At 35.9% G+C, this 17,377-nt stretch overlaps 1 long non-coding RNA gene across 4 annotated transcripts; it reads right to left on the bottom strand.

Moving 5' to 3' along the window:
* Positions 1 to 6: 6 nt before the first annotated feature.
* Positions 7 to 17,161, bottom strand: LOC118149923 (uncharacterized). Of its 4 annotated transcripts, none has more exons than XR_004737682.3 (7): positions 17,071 to 17,161; positions 15,809 to 16,153; positions 13,295 to 13,387; positions 9,946 to 9,993; positions 5,595 to 5,843; positions 3,916 to 4,061; positions 7 to 1,867 (listed from the first exon to the last, which is right to left on the bottom strand). It is a non-coding gene; the product is annotated as an uncharacterized LOC118149923 (long non-coding RNA). The 4 variants fall into 4 exon arrangements; XR_004737685.3 differs by lacking the exon at positions 7 to 1,867 and adding an exon at positions 2,926 to 3,720; XR_013530675.1 differs by lacking the exon at positions 9,946 to 9,993.
* Between the last annotated feature and the right edge of the window lie 216 nt (positions 17,162 to 17,377).

The following is a 17,377-nucleotide window of genomic DNA, read 5'->3' as shown; positions in this document are numbered from 1 at the left end:
ATAATATTTAATAATTTCATTTTAGTTAAGAATAAAATATTTCTGAAATATATTTATAAAATTAAAAAGGGAGCTTTAAAAAAGAAAAGGCTGGCCAGATGTCATAGCTCCTGTCTATAATTTCCACACGTTGGGGACCCAAGGTGGGCGGCTTACTTGTGCATGTATTATTTTTTTTGCCACTGTTGACATTAAAGACTGGCTGGGCTCTGACTTCGGTAAGATTTTGGGGTTTGGGGGAATGAAGTGGTTACAATTAAGGAGATGGTAATGTCAGGAAGTCAAGCCTATGTTTCAGGATTATTACTTTCATACTGAAGTGAAATGTATACAATGTTAAGAGTTCACTGAAAGGCTTTTATGTCCTTTGAGTACAATAGATAATTATCATTATGCTAAAGACTGCCTATGAGAGCAAAGTTCAAATACTTGAAAAAAACTGTTTATATAGCTTTCATTATTTCTCATTGCATAATCTTCATATTATTTGGTTTGTTTACAAAGAAATACTTATTTTTGTAAAAGCACACTGATAATAGTACTCCTCAAGAGAGCAAGCTTAGTACATTTTTGGCTTTCATTGAAATTGATGGGCAAATTCTACACCAGCATCTAGGAATTTTTTTAAGCTGTAATAAAAGAATGACTGAAGCCTCAGCTGTACAAACACGGGAAGACAAGCCCTAAGAACTTGTGGGGTTATTTGCATGCAGCTTATGTTGTAATTCTTAGTAATACATTTGACTTTTTGCACTCTCTGATGGTAGTAAATTTTATTCCTGCTGACAGCAAAAGTAATTGCTTTGAACATTATAACAGGGATTATTGAAAAAGTTTAACAAGGTTTTCTTACCCTGCTTCTGCAGACTTTGCATTTCTTTTTACATAAATAAATAGGAAAAGGCAGAAACAACCCCTGTGGTTGAAAAATGGGATGTTGATTAAGTGCAATACTGCTCTTTTCTATGTGAGAAAATTCCTTCATTATCTTCAATTATTTTGCATTATGGAATTTTTTAGCAAGTTTTATAAAATCCAGATAGATCACCCTTCTTTCTCTAATCCCTACCATTTTGAAAATCTGCTCTGAATATTAAAATTATGCAAAACAAAAAGCAAACAAAAAACCCACCAATGATGGTAGAAGTGATAACTTCAGTCCCTGACCAGTCTCCAATATCTGCAGCCTTCCCGTTTCGCCAGCTCTGCCATTTGTATTTCACATGTACCATCAGCCATATTTTATTCTCTACATTCATTCATGATTTGATTGAGGTGAACTGTGTGAACTCAGAGACATTACTCTGAGGCTGAATATTCAACCAGTTCGTCTCCATCTGTGACTGCAATTTCTGTCTGTGTGTGTGTTTGTTTAGTGACTTCCTTCACTAGTTCTTTCTAGATACCTTCTATGTTTCAATATTCAGGGCTTATCAGATCCTCTAGGAAATAATAATTATTTAGTTTTGTGAATAGCAATCTGTGAAATATTTAAAGGCAAAGGCCATTTAGCTCTTCCTCATTTATTCTATTCCTTGGTAAGTATTAGTAAATCATAGAAACCTACAAATATTTGCTGAAATAATATATACATAGTTGACAAAATTCCCTGCAGATTTAGTAAAGAAATTTGGGGAATAGACACAGCCTCCTGAGTTTTAAGGTCCCTCTGAGCTTCTGTTTCTGTGGTCACATGACTCGCTAAGAAGGGCATGGGAGGGTTTGAGGGAGGGTAATCAGGGATCACCATATTATATTTCTTCTGCTTCAAAGACCGTTTATTTGACTTATCTTTTCAAATGCCTTCTTTCCATCAATAGACTCCATGGTCCATGAGCTGAAGAAAGTCTCAATTTTTAATCCATCCCTGTAGAGATTAAATGTGTCATACATGTCAAATGCCTAGAACATGTCTAGTCCATAAAAGCAGTCGATTCTAAAACACATGACTATGTGTTTTACAAGAAAGGATCGATTACTCATTCTGCATGAAAGATTTGGGGAGATGTCACAAAGAATCCCTTCACAGACAAACATGAGAGGGGAAAGCCTCGGGAAAGACACGAAGAGCATGTCTGTGGCAGGTTTTCAGTGCAGGATCTATAACACACACTTTGAATTCCAATCAAAGGGACTTTATATTCAGTCCAAATAAACCAACAATTATTTACTGCTTACCATGTTTGATATACAATGTTAGGAATGTAAATAAACAATGTTTATTATGTTATAGTGTATTATTTGAGACATTTTTTTGCACCAAGATGTGACTTCTTCAAGTATCAAAATCAAGATTGATATTTTTGTATCAACAGTAGCTCACAAAGTTACTAGCATTTAGTAATGCTGAATGCATGTTTGTTGAAATCATGTTAGATTAATAATACCACAATTATTCAAACAAATCTCCTATGTCACAGAAAAACAATATAGCATCCTGTAAATTGTGAAGTTTTCTTTGCTAAGTGGTACTGGGGAAATTTCACCCAGGATATAAAAGTATTTGAGTATGTTTTCCTGACTTAATGATGATTGATGAAAGTAGACTAAGTCTGCAAAATTTGTCAGGTTTTTATACTTCATGTAATTCACAAATAATCTTCAAGATTTTTTATACTTCATGTAATTCACAAATAATCTTCAAGATTTTTTATACTTCATGTAATTCACAAATAATCTTCAAGAACAAGAAAATAATAGATTTTCTTTGTTCTTCCACCAGACAGCATTAAAGTCAAACCCCACTAAATGATTGGAAACTGGGAGCAAGTCTTTAAAGTATGTTTACTGTTATTATGAATCAATTTTCCAATGTCAAATAAAACAGTTCTGTTAAAATAACTTTGTACATAAAGGAAAGGAAGATATTACAGCTATAAACCAAATAATTTTTTGAAAAATAATATTACATGAGTTCAGTTTTAAGCCCTTCAGGGCTGTAGCGATCTTTGGTTATTTAACTTCACTTGGAAACTTATTTCCAAATTGCCACTAACTCCCATCTTAACTCTAGTATTTCACAGATGTATCTACTTTAATGGACTCTTCTTCCTATATTTGTCAAATATAGTTAACTTTCCCCAGATCCATATTAATAAAGACTGTTAACTCCTTCTCCTGAAGACCGAGAAACTGTTTATTCCAAATTAATGACACAATTACATATACATAGAAACCACCTATTAAAGATTTATTAGTGGAGTAGAAATTTCAATTTCTGTAGTTTTAAAGCCCAGAAGCAGCTAATAACCAAATGAAACATAAAAAACAGAATGCCTAAAAGGGTTTGGTTTCTTCCTTGCAGATATGATATTTGTAGTCACAAGTTTACATGAAATTAATCTGACAAGGGTCACTGTCAGCTTTCTTTGAGTGTGCTGTTGAATACATCTTTAACATATTTTGTTATTATTCTTATCCTTCATATGATCCTGCTAAGGGTTATCTTGTGAAATTTTGACTAGTATAGTTGTGCGTTCTAGAATCAAATTTGAGGAATTATTTGTGGATATAAAATGGCTCCAGGCTGTTACAAGCCTTTGGATCTTGCCTCTGCCCTTTATTGTATTTACTATACCTCCACCTTGTGCTTGTCAGAGTTGAGTATCACGCCCTTTGTATCTTTGTTGTGATTATTAATGAACATGTTGAACTGGGCAGGTCCAAAGAGAGAACCCTGTGTCCTCACATGCAAGACCTCCAGCTGGTTGACATCCTTCTCTGTGATAGAATAATAAATTAGACAGTTCAATCAATATGTTTGATTTGCTTCCATGTTGACACTGTTTAGATAAATGAGGAAAAGTGGATAATCTGGAGAGATGGCTCAAGAACTGACGCATTCTAGTGAGTTTCTAGATAGGGTTAATGCATAAGAAATGACTATACATGAGACACAGCAGTCTACGTACTCACAGTTCTGAGGCCAGTCTGACTGATGGCACCAGGTCTCCATGTCTCCTCTCATGTCTCCTCCTCTCAGAAATGGCTTTTTCTGAAAGTATCCCCTGGCTACTTCCTACTCATAATACTTGATTAGGGCTGGGTATAGTGATTCACACCTGTACTTTGGGAGATAGAGACGGACATATCATGAGGTCAGGAGTTTGAGGCCAGCTGACACTATCTTTACTAAAAATACAAAAATTGACCAGGCATGGTGGCAGATGCCTGTAATCCCAGCTACTTGAGAGGCTGAGGCAGGAGAAACACTTGAACCTGGGAGGCGGAGGCTGCAGTGAGCCGAGATCGTGCCTGGGTGTCAGAGCAAGATGACATTTAAAAAAAAATAAGAAAAGAAATTGATTAGATGCCTCATATATATTCACATAAGACACCCTGAAATGTCATTCTTACTTCCTTATCATATTTGTTTTATCTACATTTCTCCACTTCAATCTGAGATCCACAAGAAGCATCTTGCTCGTTGATTGTATCTCCAGCTGCTAAAACTCTGTAGTTCAATAAAAGTAAAGTGATATCACAGATTCATTTCTACCTTCAGATCAATAAAATAAAGTGCAGCTTCTTTATTCTTTATGACCTATTTGATTTTTCCTAAGAGTTGTTTGCCGGGCACAGTGGCTTATGCCTGGTAATCCTAGAACTTTGGGGGGCCATGGTGGGTGGATCACAAGCTTGGGAGTTCGAGACCAGCTTGACCAACATGGTGAAACCCCGATTCTAGTAAAAATACAAAAATTAGCCAGGCATGGTGGCACATGCCTGTAATCCCAGCTACTTAGGAGCCTGAAGCAGGAGAATTGCTTAAACATGAGAAGCAGAGGTTTTTGTGAGCTGAGATCCTGCTACTGTACTCCAGCCTGGGCAACAGAGTGAGACTCTGCCTTAAACAAACGAAAAAGAAAAACACAATGAAAAACAGCTGTCATTTCACTGGTGACAGCCAGATTTAAGCCTGGTCTTGAAGAATTCCTCATTCATTTTCAAGTATAATTCCTCAGTCTGCTAGTGCCCTACTAGAGCTGGCTTTAATAGCATCTTCCAGATGAATAATTGTCTTCATGCTGTGCACATCATGTTTTACCATCTCCTCCCTATAATAGTGGCTGGGCTAGTGAAAAACTTGGAGTCCTGATTAGCATTTGGGAAATGGTGGTCTTCTAGTTCATAAAGTGATCTTTCATTCTCATTGGTCTCAGTGGGGTGGCTAATCTGATGCTTCTCCTATACTGGCTGACCCAGTGTTTGTCCTAAATAGCCTTGGGAGCTGATACGCTTGCACCCATGGCTGGAGCCTGTGGTCTGAGCTATTTGTTCTTGGTTGCAAACACCTTGTTGATAATGTTCTCTTTGTCATAACCCCAGGTCTTTGAGAATCTACCAGACTTCCTAGTAACCTGTATCCTTTCACTTGAATATTCAGACACCTTTAGGTTTTCTGAAAACCCTAAGGAATCCAGGGTACTTCTGAGATTCATCTAAATATTTGCCGCCAACACCTTCTGCTCTACCATTCTATTGTGCTTTATTGGGACATTAGCATCTAGCAGCATTTTCTTTTAATCCCCTTGAGGAATGACTCCAGCTAATCCAGCTCTGTATCTTCTTCCCAGCTCTTCACATCTACCTACCTGAATGTTTCCAATGACTCCCCTCTTGAAACTCAACTCCAGGTGTGTTGTGAATGAAGGGGTATCATTATGTTTCAAAACCTTTCTTCCGTCCTCATTGTTCTTTCTCTTTCTACTCTGGATCTGTAGTGACATCATTACTTAGATTCCGGAGCTTGCATGTTGCCTTAAGTAACACCCCTTCTTCCATTAGACTTGGTTTACTGCAATCTTGCTAACATGGTCCGATGTATTCTTAGAGATTCAAAGCTGAAGAATGACAGATAATTTTTGAGTCAGACTTTTGTTCACCTCTCACCTGAGGGTAAATAACCTCAAGCCTCAGACTTGAATATGGGACATTCCCAAAAATATAATTAAAGAGAAACTGAAGGTGCATTGCATAACTTTTATTACAAAAGAGTGAATAAATGAATAATAAAATTAGGGGCTTAAGGCACCTCCCCCGGGAAACACTCCGTATCTCCTAAGTAGAAGGGTTTTCCTTCAGTACTTCACAGTACTCCTAATTTGTTTTTCTATGTTTTTCATTTTTTTTTTATTGTACTTTAGGTTCTCGGGTACATGTGCAGACACCTGCATAGGTACATGCATGGCAATGTGGTTTGCTGCCTCCATCCCCCCGTCACTTATATCTGACATTTCTCCCTATGTTATCCCTCCCCTACCTCCCCACATCCCTGCTGTCCCTCCCTTGGCCTCCCCAAACAGATCCCAGTGTGTGATGCTCCCCTCCCTGTGCCCATGTGCTCTCATTGTTCCACACCCGCCTATGAGTGAGAACATGCAGTGTTTGATTCTCTGTTCTTGAGTCGACTTGCTGAGAATGATGGTTTCCAGGTTCATCCATGTCCCTACAAAGGACACAAACTCATCATTTTTTTATGAGTATTTCATGCATAGTATTCCATGGTGGGAGACAGTGTGGTGATTCCTCAAGGACCTAGAAATTGAAATTCCATTTGATCCAGCAATTCCACTACTGGCTATATACCCAAAGGATGATAAATCATTCTATTATAAAGGCACATGCACACGTATGCTCATAGCGGCACTGTTTCTAATAGCAAAGACCTGAAACCAACCCAAATGCCCATCGACGATAAACTGGACCAGGAAAATGTGGCATTTTTCCATTTTATACCATATTTTTTAGTTATACTGGTTTATATATCTATGTTTTCAAATAAACTGCAAAACTTACTGGAGGACTGGAAAGTCATTTGATTCATCTTTGAATACACAGTAGATAAGAAGCACAGTATCTAATATAGAACAATGATTGATAAATATTTTATACTGCATGTATGAATTCAATTAATTAAAGGAATCATTCTACTAATTTGGACATGGTAATGAAACATTTATCTTTCAAAGATACTTGGCCAGTGAAATGAACTGATACAGTAGACATCTGGACATACAGAATTCAGATTGATATAATTAGGCTGAAATGACAGCATTATGTGAAACTTTCTTACCTGGATCACAATCAGGTTGTGTATATGAATTAATTAATTAATTAATTACCTGATTAATATGGAAGATAATTATTTACCTACCAAAAAATATAGTCATTTAAAAAAATGAATAAATCTATCTAAAACTATTCTGCTCACACCTAGGCGCAATGGTGAAATACTGTCAAAAGCCAACTCTAAAGACCAAGTGCATTATTCATACCAAATACATAAGTGCAGGGTGCTCATTTAACACTTAAGGGTAGTACTCACTCAGAGAAGAAAGGCATACCTTAAGGGAGCTAAACCTAATCAGATACTTTAAAGTCATTTAAAGATAATTTATTGGCATCCAATTCAGGAAATGCAGCAATGTTACCAAGATCCAATTGCCCAGAATGATGGCGAGTCTACATGTTGCTCTGCTCCAAATAACAGAGGCATGCTCATGGAAGCTATGCTGAAAGAGAATTAGAATAAACTGGCTGCATAATGAAGAGAACATGCAGTGCTATGGCAGGAAATTAAAGGGAATATGGATTCAGCTGGTACTGTTTACAGATCAGAAGCATGTATTTTTGTGCTACATCTACCTTGTGACGTTCCAAATAGAACATGCGGTATCAAGTGATTTTCCTATTCTCAAAATAGAGATATGAAAGAAAGAGGGATTACAATTTCCTTTTTATTTCATTCTTTCTAATGTTATCTTTTGGGGATTACGGATGATAGATGTTGATACATTGAAAGAACCAGGTTAGAAGGAATGATTCTTGAAACAGAAAAATGAGTGATTTATCCAGCTGTGCACCTGAAGACTGGGAAAATACTGATGATGCTGTGGTCTGAGCTTAGAAATGTTCGTTCTGATAGATCAGATATATACTGGAATCATGCAGAAAAGAGAAAAGCTATGTGCAGTCTGTAGCAAATGTCATATTTGGAATGTCAAATTGGCATTTTTATGAACATACTACTTACTTGGAAATAAAATTAAAGAAAAAGAAATATACGCTACAGATTTTTCTCCTAGACTGCGCCTACATATATTGAATATATTTACTATTTTTTGATAAATGAAATATATGTTTAAATCTTCTGCTTGGCTACTATATGGTACAGTGGGTCTTTCAGCAAAAACTGATTTGGGCAGAAGGTGACAGATTCACTGCAATGGGAGTGTCATTGCACGGAACAACCTGAGACTAGCTTTATAGCATTGATAAAAATGAGCAATGCATAAACTCTGTGTCCTGAGGTCCTTTCAAAGTGTCTGGTGAAACTACTTACTGCATATAAATGTTTCCTGAATTAAATTATGAACAAATAGCTGAAGTTTTAGTAAATTAAATGTTGCAATTTGTCTTAAAAATAATGAAAGAGCAAGTATTGTTGATGGGAATTTAGACTGCACTCTTGAGAGTGCCTACTTCATGCATTACACATCTATTTCTTTTTCAATATTGAATACACTCACTAATATTGTTTTATTAAATGATCACTGGCAATATGAGTTTCCTTAAACCATAATGGCAGTTCTTGTGTCCTCAGGCTTTTGTTAACTAACCCAATATGATGTGACCTCAATTCCATAAATTAATTTTCATGATAGTTCCCCTCAAAAAACTGTCATGATGTGTCTTAACAATTCGGTTGAATATTATAGTGTCCAGTAGATTGATACATTGCATTTATTCTTTAGTACCAGAAAAAATGAGCTTCCTTAAATAACTAATATAAGCTTTTATTAAAAATCAGATAATGAGAATTGTATAATCTATCATGTTTCCATTTTTATCCAGGCTACCAAAATACAGTTAACTAAGTTTACTGGCCAAGTATGTCAACTAGTTAAGCACATATTGATTTATTTTTATCACGTTATTTGACATGTTTTTTTAATACGGTATTTTCACAGTACACTGAGTATCACAAGGCATATGTTTTAGTAGGTCCTGAATAGCCACCCAGATGTTGATAGGACATTTTCCATTTTGAAGACAGGAAATCAGTTTGCTTGAATGGACAGAGTATATCTGAAGGAAGTCTTAGTGCTTGGGAACAAGGAAAGGTGATCCACTAACCATTGTTTGGCAGAGAGAAAAAGGTTTGTATCTTGATCAATGGGTAGGCTCTCTAAGAATTATGTAAAATATATTCTCCATGGCAAACTATTTGTAAAACGTTTAAGTAACAAGCAGATGCTGAAAGTACATGATTCAAGTAAGCAATCATTCAAGAAGTAAAATCGTTTAATGATCATGTCCTCACATGGCTCCCAATCACTGCTCCATCACTGCAGAAGACTTCATCTAAACATATATATATGTAAATATACACATGCACACATATATACGCAAATATTGGTATATGTGTATTTGTACATGCATATGTATACATGTATAGGTACATATGTGCATATATTCAAATATATATGTATATACACATTCACACATTGTCTATATATATGCACATGTATATATATATGCACATACATGTATAAATGTAAATACATATATACGTATACACACACAAACATATACAAACATACACATTTAAAATCACTAAAACAAGACCTTGCCAAAAACTATTTGAACTGCCTTTATAATTAAAGGACAAGGAGAATATGGATTGGAAATGATGAGGTGAAAGTATATTCTAGGCAGAGAAAATAGTAAAGCCAGTGGTTCTCAAAGTATGTTCCATGGACCTCAGGGGTCCACGAGATTCTTTCAGGGAGTTTGCAAAGTAAGAATTATTTCATAATAACACTGAACTCTTGTGTGCTCTTTTTAACGTGTTGACATTTGACATGATGATGCAAAAGTAATGTGAATATAGCAGCTCATTCTACAGTCCAAATAAAGACAGTGCTATTAAGATGCACTAACTGAATTCTTCACCACCAAAGTTAAAAGAAGACAAGAGTTTAAGATCATCTGAAAAAAAGAAGTAAAACATAAAATTATCAATACCATTAAACCTCGGCACTTGAGTGTATGTCTTTTTAATATTTTGTGACAAAACAGAAACTACTACCTATCAAAATACTTTTTTTTGTTGTTGTTCTTCACATCAAGGCACTTGTATGTTGATTTGTTTGAGTTAAACTAGACATTCTTTTTTTTCAAGAAACAATTTTCATTTAAAAGTGTTATTGGTACATAAACTTTGGTCTAAGAAAATATCATGCATTTCTTTGAAAATGAATCAGATGAGCTAGAAATACGTATTTAGAAGTTATAAACAGGTTGGCTGTGGTGGCTCATGCCTGTATAGCACTTTGGGATGCTGAGGTGTGCAGATCACCTGAGGTCAGAAGTTCAAGACCAGCCTGGCCTCATGGTGAAATGTCATCTCTACTAAAAATGCAAAAAATAGCCGGGTGTGGTGGCAGGTGTCCATAGTCCCAGCAACTCAGGAGGCTGAGGCAGGAGAATCACATGAAACCAGGCGGTGGAGGTTGCAATGAGCCGAGATCATGCCACTGCACTCCAGCTTGGGTAACAAGAGCAAAACTCCATCTCAAAAAAAAATGTTATAAGCATAGAAATGATTTTTAAAACTATAAGAGTAATGTCATTGCAAGAGTGCAAAGGGATACAGAAGAAAAGGAGTCAAAATCTAAATTGGGAGACTTAAAAATTGAATAGCTACTCTCACTTGAAAGAAAACTAGCCAAATATGTTGTCAATAATACAATTCATATATTCATATTTTAAACAAAAATCAGAATTTTAGGAAACTTGGATCTGCTACCATAAGGCTTAGAGCTTCAAAATACTTAAAGATAATTTTGATAAAATTGGTGAGGATGTTCATAAGATCATTTAAAAAAAATTTATAATGAAATATTCCAACATTTGTAAGATCTGCATAGTTTAATAAACCTACATTTTCCAAATAACTAACTCCTGATGGCACAAAACATGAAGAGATATAAATGTATTCAAAGTACAGCATAAACCAAGAGATGTTAATGTGCCAGAGGGAAAAAAATTCACATTGTTTATTGTAGAGGTTTGGTAGAAGAATATTGACAATTATCTGAAAAGACTTTTAAAATACTTTTGCCTTTTCTAGTACTTCTCTGCGTGGTGCTCAATGTTCAGTATATATTTCTACCAAAACAATGTATTACCACAAACTAAATGCAAAAACAGATATTAGTATCTAACTGTCTTTTGTTAAACCAGTCTATTAAACCAGATTTTAAAGAAACTAGCAAAAATGTAAAATAACTCTTCTGCTCACTACTTTACTTTGTTTTAGAAAACTACACTTATGTGTATGTATGTGTGTATGTGTGTGTGTGTGAGTGTGTGTGTATATATATATATACATATATACATACATATATATATATATATATATTTTTTTTTTTTTTTTCTTTGAAAGAGTGTTGCTCTTTCGCCAGGTTGGAGTACAGTGGCGCGATCTTGGCTCACTGCAACCTCTGTCTCTGGATTCAAGCAATTCCCTTGCCTCAGGCTCCTGAGTAGCTGGGACTACAGGCACGCACCACTATACCTGGCTAATTTTTTGTATTTTAGTAGAGATGGCGTTTCACCATGGCCAGGATGGTCTTGATCTCCTGATCCACCCGCCTCGGTCTCCCAAAGTGCTGGGATTACAGGCGTGAGCCACCGCACCCGGACCACTTATGTATATTATGTAAAACTTTGATAGATCTATCATTATTATGTTTTAAAGTATTAATAAAAATACAATTTAAAAAATTAGCTTGTAGCCTGGTATTATGATTTAGCTTACATAAATTAAGTTTCGGAGGATCTTTCTCAATTATTTTTAAGATAATTTTTGATCATGAGGTCAAAATTATTGAAAATGACAGATACAAACAAAAGAAGAATAGAAAGTGCGAAAGGCATGTTAGTGAATAACAATGGCTCAATTGTCTTACAGTATCCACTATGCACAGGATAAGACTACAGATGTCTTTGAGTTAGGTCATCATTGGGGCTGAACACCAGGCTATAAGCGTTGAAAACATTGCGGAAATGTATTCACACAAGGAGCCGTAACACATGCTAATGCTTAGACCTCCTTAGTCAAAGTCAGTGGCATGCCATATATTCCTTGGAAGCAAATAATGTAGTAAATCCTCAGCATATTTAGTGAACCATATTCTTGTGTCTAATGAAAAATTAATTTATAAAAATAATTTATATAATGAAATGTACAAGCAAAATGAAGACTCATCTATATAAAATATATATCTGGGGCCGGGCGCCGTGGCTCACGCCTGTAATCCCAGCACTGTGGGAGGCCGAGGTGGGTGGATCACGAGGTCAAGAGATCGAGATCATTCTGGTCAACATAGTGAAACCCCGTCTCTACTAAAAATACAAAAAAAAAAATTAGCTGGGCATGGTGGCGCATGCCTGTAATCCCAGCTATTCAGGAGACCGAGGCAGGAGCATTGCCTGAACCGAAGAGGCGGAGGTTGTGGTGAGCCAAGCTCGTGCCATTGCACTCCAGCCTGGGTAACAAGAGAAAAACACCGTCTCCAAAAAAAAAAAAAAAAAAAAAATATATATATATATATATATATGGAAAACTTGCCAACAAATTACTAAGGGGATATGAGTCTCTGTGCTTATTACTGGCACTTTTAATTTAGATGAGAAAACAGGCATATTTTCTGAGCTCCCTCCACTCCTATAAAGTTGTGATATATACCATTGTACTTGGCTGCAACATACAAGTACATACAATAATATTTTTTTATATACCAATACGAATAATATTTTTCTACCTATAAATTTAGCCTTGTTAAAATATTAAAATTTTAAATGGAAAATAATCGAGTCTATTAAATAAATACATCACAGATTTAAAACTTTATACTGCTTCTGCAAGTGTGGTGGCTTCTAATTTTAAAATCCACACCCAATTTTTATTAGTTTTGAGTTTTCTCTGTTTTTCTTCATTTAACTTAAAAACGTTAATTTTCCAGGACTCTCTTGGCATTCAAGTTGTCTTCCGTACTCTTATGCTATTTTCCCCCTGAAAATCGACCTTTGAAAATTCTATTAAAATAGCATATACACAATATGTCAGCTGAAACTTGAATTAAAGTTTGAAATTAATTCCTGAAATGTAAAAGAAAAAAGTGCTGACTGAGTAAGACTCCACACAGTGAGAAACAAATAGAAAAGTGTATTTAGTTACTCTGGAAATAGTTTCTCTAACGAGGAAATGATACATGATATTTACCTTCACATACAGCAAATTAAAATTGTTCTCATTTTTGCTGTTTATCCCACTGCAGTATGTCTTCCTCTTTAATACCTTTTCATATTACAACACCTGAGTGGAAAGAGATTTACATTTTACAAACCATGATGGTGAGTTGGGAGGGGTTCTGAAAAAGTTGGTCTTTTCCACAATGGGGAGTGGTTAGGTTGTAATAAAACAGAGAAACTACACTCAGTTTGTTGTGGGTGGGTGCTCAAATAATCTTATATCCTAAGTAAAGATTAATAAAACATTTTATAGCATTATGAGGGTAAAATATTGTGATAAAATGTGTTATATGCATGTTGGTAAAGATATGATGGGAGGTGCTGAAACCTGATTTCCCAGAGACTAAGTCTCAGAGGTTTTGCTAAAAGGGATTGTGGTGTGTATAGAAGATCTTGGTGGAGACCCTAACCTTGTTTCTTATGGTGGCAAAATGTAAGTTAATTAAGTTTCCAGGCCTAGGGATGGTTCTGTGGCCACCTGTCTTTCATACTCCAACTCGACACAGCTGACTTTCTGAAGGGAGCGCTCCTTTAGCTGATTTGATTTATTATATGATGATTCTTTTCCTCAGCTCAGAAACAAAAAAAGGCTCACATTAGGTGAGAGGATTTAAAGGTCTGTTTTCCTTTTGTTTTCAATTCCCTGGTTTTACAGAAATAAATAGTAAACAAATCTGACATTTTTAAGACAGCATTATATAAACAATAAATACAACATACCCTTGAAAAACTAGAAAATATTTTTTGCCCAACTGAGTCTCAGTAAAAATTAATACTTTTTTGATAGCATTATGAGATTAAAAAGGAAGAAAATCCATTTCATTTGTTATGACTATTATAATGTTCTGTAGCTTTAAAAATTATTGTTCTTCGGCTATAGTCCCGGGTAGATAATTTCATATAGTGGGTAGGTATTTTTTTAATATTGAAATGCCAAAGAGGTAAGCTTTGGCAGGGGTGAGAAGGTGGTGAGGAAAATAGAATTTAATTTAATTTTTCTCTGATATTAAAGGAAATTAGGCAGCCATTAGATAAGAAATAAAATTATTTAAAATGACCATATGAGGACTATAAATAAATATGATTTTTTGATAGTATTTGCTGAAGGTTTCAATCTGTGAAATGTTTACTCTTTCTGTTTCCATGTTACCAAGTGACCAGTGGAACACATGGTACTGATATCCTTCATATATATTAGTCTCTGATGTCTTGTGAGGTTCATGCCGTTTGCTGTTTAATCATGACTACTGATAGTTGAGAACTTAGTGGGCTCCACAAATGGCAGCATTACTTCTACACATAGCACTCTCAAAACAAGTAAAGGTTATATAGACAGAGCTAAAATTTAACCTCTATTGTGACCCTATTCTGTCTTTATGCTCAGCATTTTTCATGGAAGAAAGGGATAGACAAAGATCCCTCTGTATTCTTCCTCATATTTCCAAAAAGTTTCTTGAGAGGATATTTTTGCTGTAGCATTAAATATTTAAGCATGATATGAGGAAGACAAGGTATATCCTTTGGTGGAATTGCCAAAGAAAATAATGAAGATTTTGAATCACACATTTTATGCATGCATTCTTTGCCTTGTCATTGCTTTCTACCTCATAGAGACTTACTTTCCTTAAAGTGACTTCAACACCTTCTGTAACACCTATGTTAGAAAGCATGATTCAATGTATAAATGAATAGATGAAATAAATAAAAATGGCATAATATAGGATGGAATATTACATAGCCATTAGGTAGTATGTTTCCAAGAATTATCATGTGACATGAAAAATACTTATGTTTAAGTAATCCATAAAATATAAGCAAGAAATAAACCTGCAATAATAAGAACTGAAACAACGAAAATATTCGCTAACATTTACATAGCGTTGTTTCAGTGCTAGGGACTGTTATGCATATTGCTATACACCAACTCACATAATTCTCTCAATGCTGTACTGAGACACGAATAACTCCATTAGCCTGTCTGTTTCACACAAAAACTAAGAAGCAGATTTAAATATAAGATGTTTGATTACAGGTGTACCTTGCAAACCTTCATGAAAATATTCAGATTTTATTCTGAGAAAGATGGAAAGCCATTGGCAGAGTCTGAGTAAGCAGAGGAGTGATATGGACAGGCATGTTTTAAAAAGAGTAACTCTTAATGAAATCTATTAGTGGGAGTGTAGGGTGGGGCAAAAATAGAATAAACAAGATCCAGTTTAATGGCCTACGAATAGGAGATTGCTATGGTTTAAAATATGGTGTTAACAATGGAGTCATTGAGAAAATCAGACTCCACATATACTTTGAGTGCATAATCAATAGAACATGGCAGAGTCTGTGAAAGAAATTCGGGAGTCATAGATTAAGGTTTGTATTTGGCCCGAGCTACTGGAAGCATAGACTTCTCTTTCCTGTACTTATCTAAAAGCTGCTACCCTGCCATAAAAGTGAAATGACATCTTAAAGGAACATATGTGATGCTCACTTGAAGCTAACATCTTTGAAGCAGTCATTGTATCATGATATTTCCCCAAGAGGAAGAATACATAGCTTTAGAAACCAAGTGGTAAGAGTGGAAGTGTTTTGTTCAGCATCACTCTCAGTGATCTCAGTGATCCATTTCAAGTGTCTGGGGATCCAGTCCCAGTAACTTTAGGCTTTGTAGAGCTCAAGGTCTTGGTTGTCATCAAGCAACTCTTCCATCAGGAGGCATAGTAAGATATCCATTAAACTTAAAGCTGTGGTAGCCACTTGAACACATTGAAGCCCTCATGCCAGAGGCCAGAAGGCGAGGAGTGTTAGTCAAGAGAAGGGGAACCTAGAATGAGACCTGGAGGAGGGAGATGACATTTTTAACTTAAAGATCAAATGTGGCAGCAGGGAACTTTCTTTGACCCACAAACTCTACTTTTGTGAGTTTTCCTAGAAACCGTTATTAGCTCAATTCCAGAAGACATAGTGCCTTTATGAAGTAAACTTAATGAAAGAAATAAGTTGAAATTAAATAAAAGAAAGTTGATCTGAATGTACAAAAGATACGTAGTTATAGCTATCATTGGTGCCCTGGCCAGATCACCTTGCCAAGTTTATGCATACACCCTTTAGCTATGCTAACAATACATAGCTGCCATCTTCTCTGGTGCCTGCCTACAGTCCAAAGAGAACTGTCTCATTCTGGAAGAGGGTACACTCCTGACTCCAGATTAGGCAGCGGCAGAGGGCCGCGACCCTGGTCAGGAACTTGCTCTTGTGATTTGTACTCCAGTGTTCCCTGTGGGATCAAATAGAATCTATCCTCAGTTAAACAGCCTATATTCTTAGTATTGTATCCTCTTGATTTCACATCCTTTATCTGAAAATACTCCCTCAGTAAATCACTTTTCCCAGGCTTTCTGGAGAACACATCCTAATATGGGGCAATTAATGTTAATGACAAGATGTAGGGAAGATCCATCTGAGAGAGGCTTCCCTTAAGTATGTTGCTGAGTAGAAGCCCTTGTGTAACAAGGGTGCGTTCTTCCAAAGCTTATATGCTGAAACGCTGCCACCTCATGTGATGGTAGTAAGGCATGGGGTCTTTGAGAGGTAATCAGGATTCACTGAGGTCATGAGACAGAACCCTCATGATTGGGTTAATGTCTTTATCAGAATCCCCATGGAACTTGGTTACTCTCTCTACCATGTGAGGACACAGAAAACAGATAGCCATTTCTGAAGTGGGAAGTAAGCCCTCCCCAGACACCAAACCTGCCAGTTCCTTGATCTTGAGCCTCCTATCTTTCAGAACTCTGAGAAACAAATTTCTGTTAGTTGTAAGCCACTCAATTCATGATATGTTGTTATGGCAACCGAAACAAACAAAGGGAGAATCCAACATCCATTCTCTAAGAAAGCATTTGATGACTGCATAAGAAAGGTATAAACAAAGTTCTACGTGAAAGCAGAAGAGCAAATTGGTTTTGGCTGGGTGAGACGGGGAGGAGATGGGGTTTCAGTTGTACATATACAAATGGAAAACATTGATTTATAATGAAAGAGGCACAGTATTCTGGGT

Source organism: Callithrix jacchus, chromosome 21 (assembly GCF_049354715.1).
Source record: "Callithrix jacchus isolate 240 chromosome 21, calJac240_pri, whole genome shotgun sequence".
Taxonomy (NCBI): domain Eukaryota; kingdom Metazoa; phylum Chordata; class Mammalia; order Primates; family Cebidae; genus Callithrix; species Callithrix jacchus.
Note: the sequence above shows the minus strand (reverse complement) of the source record. Positions and strands in the feature narration are given on the sequence as shown.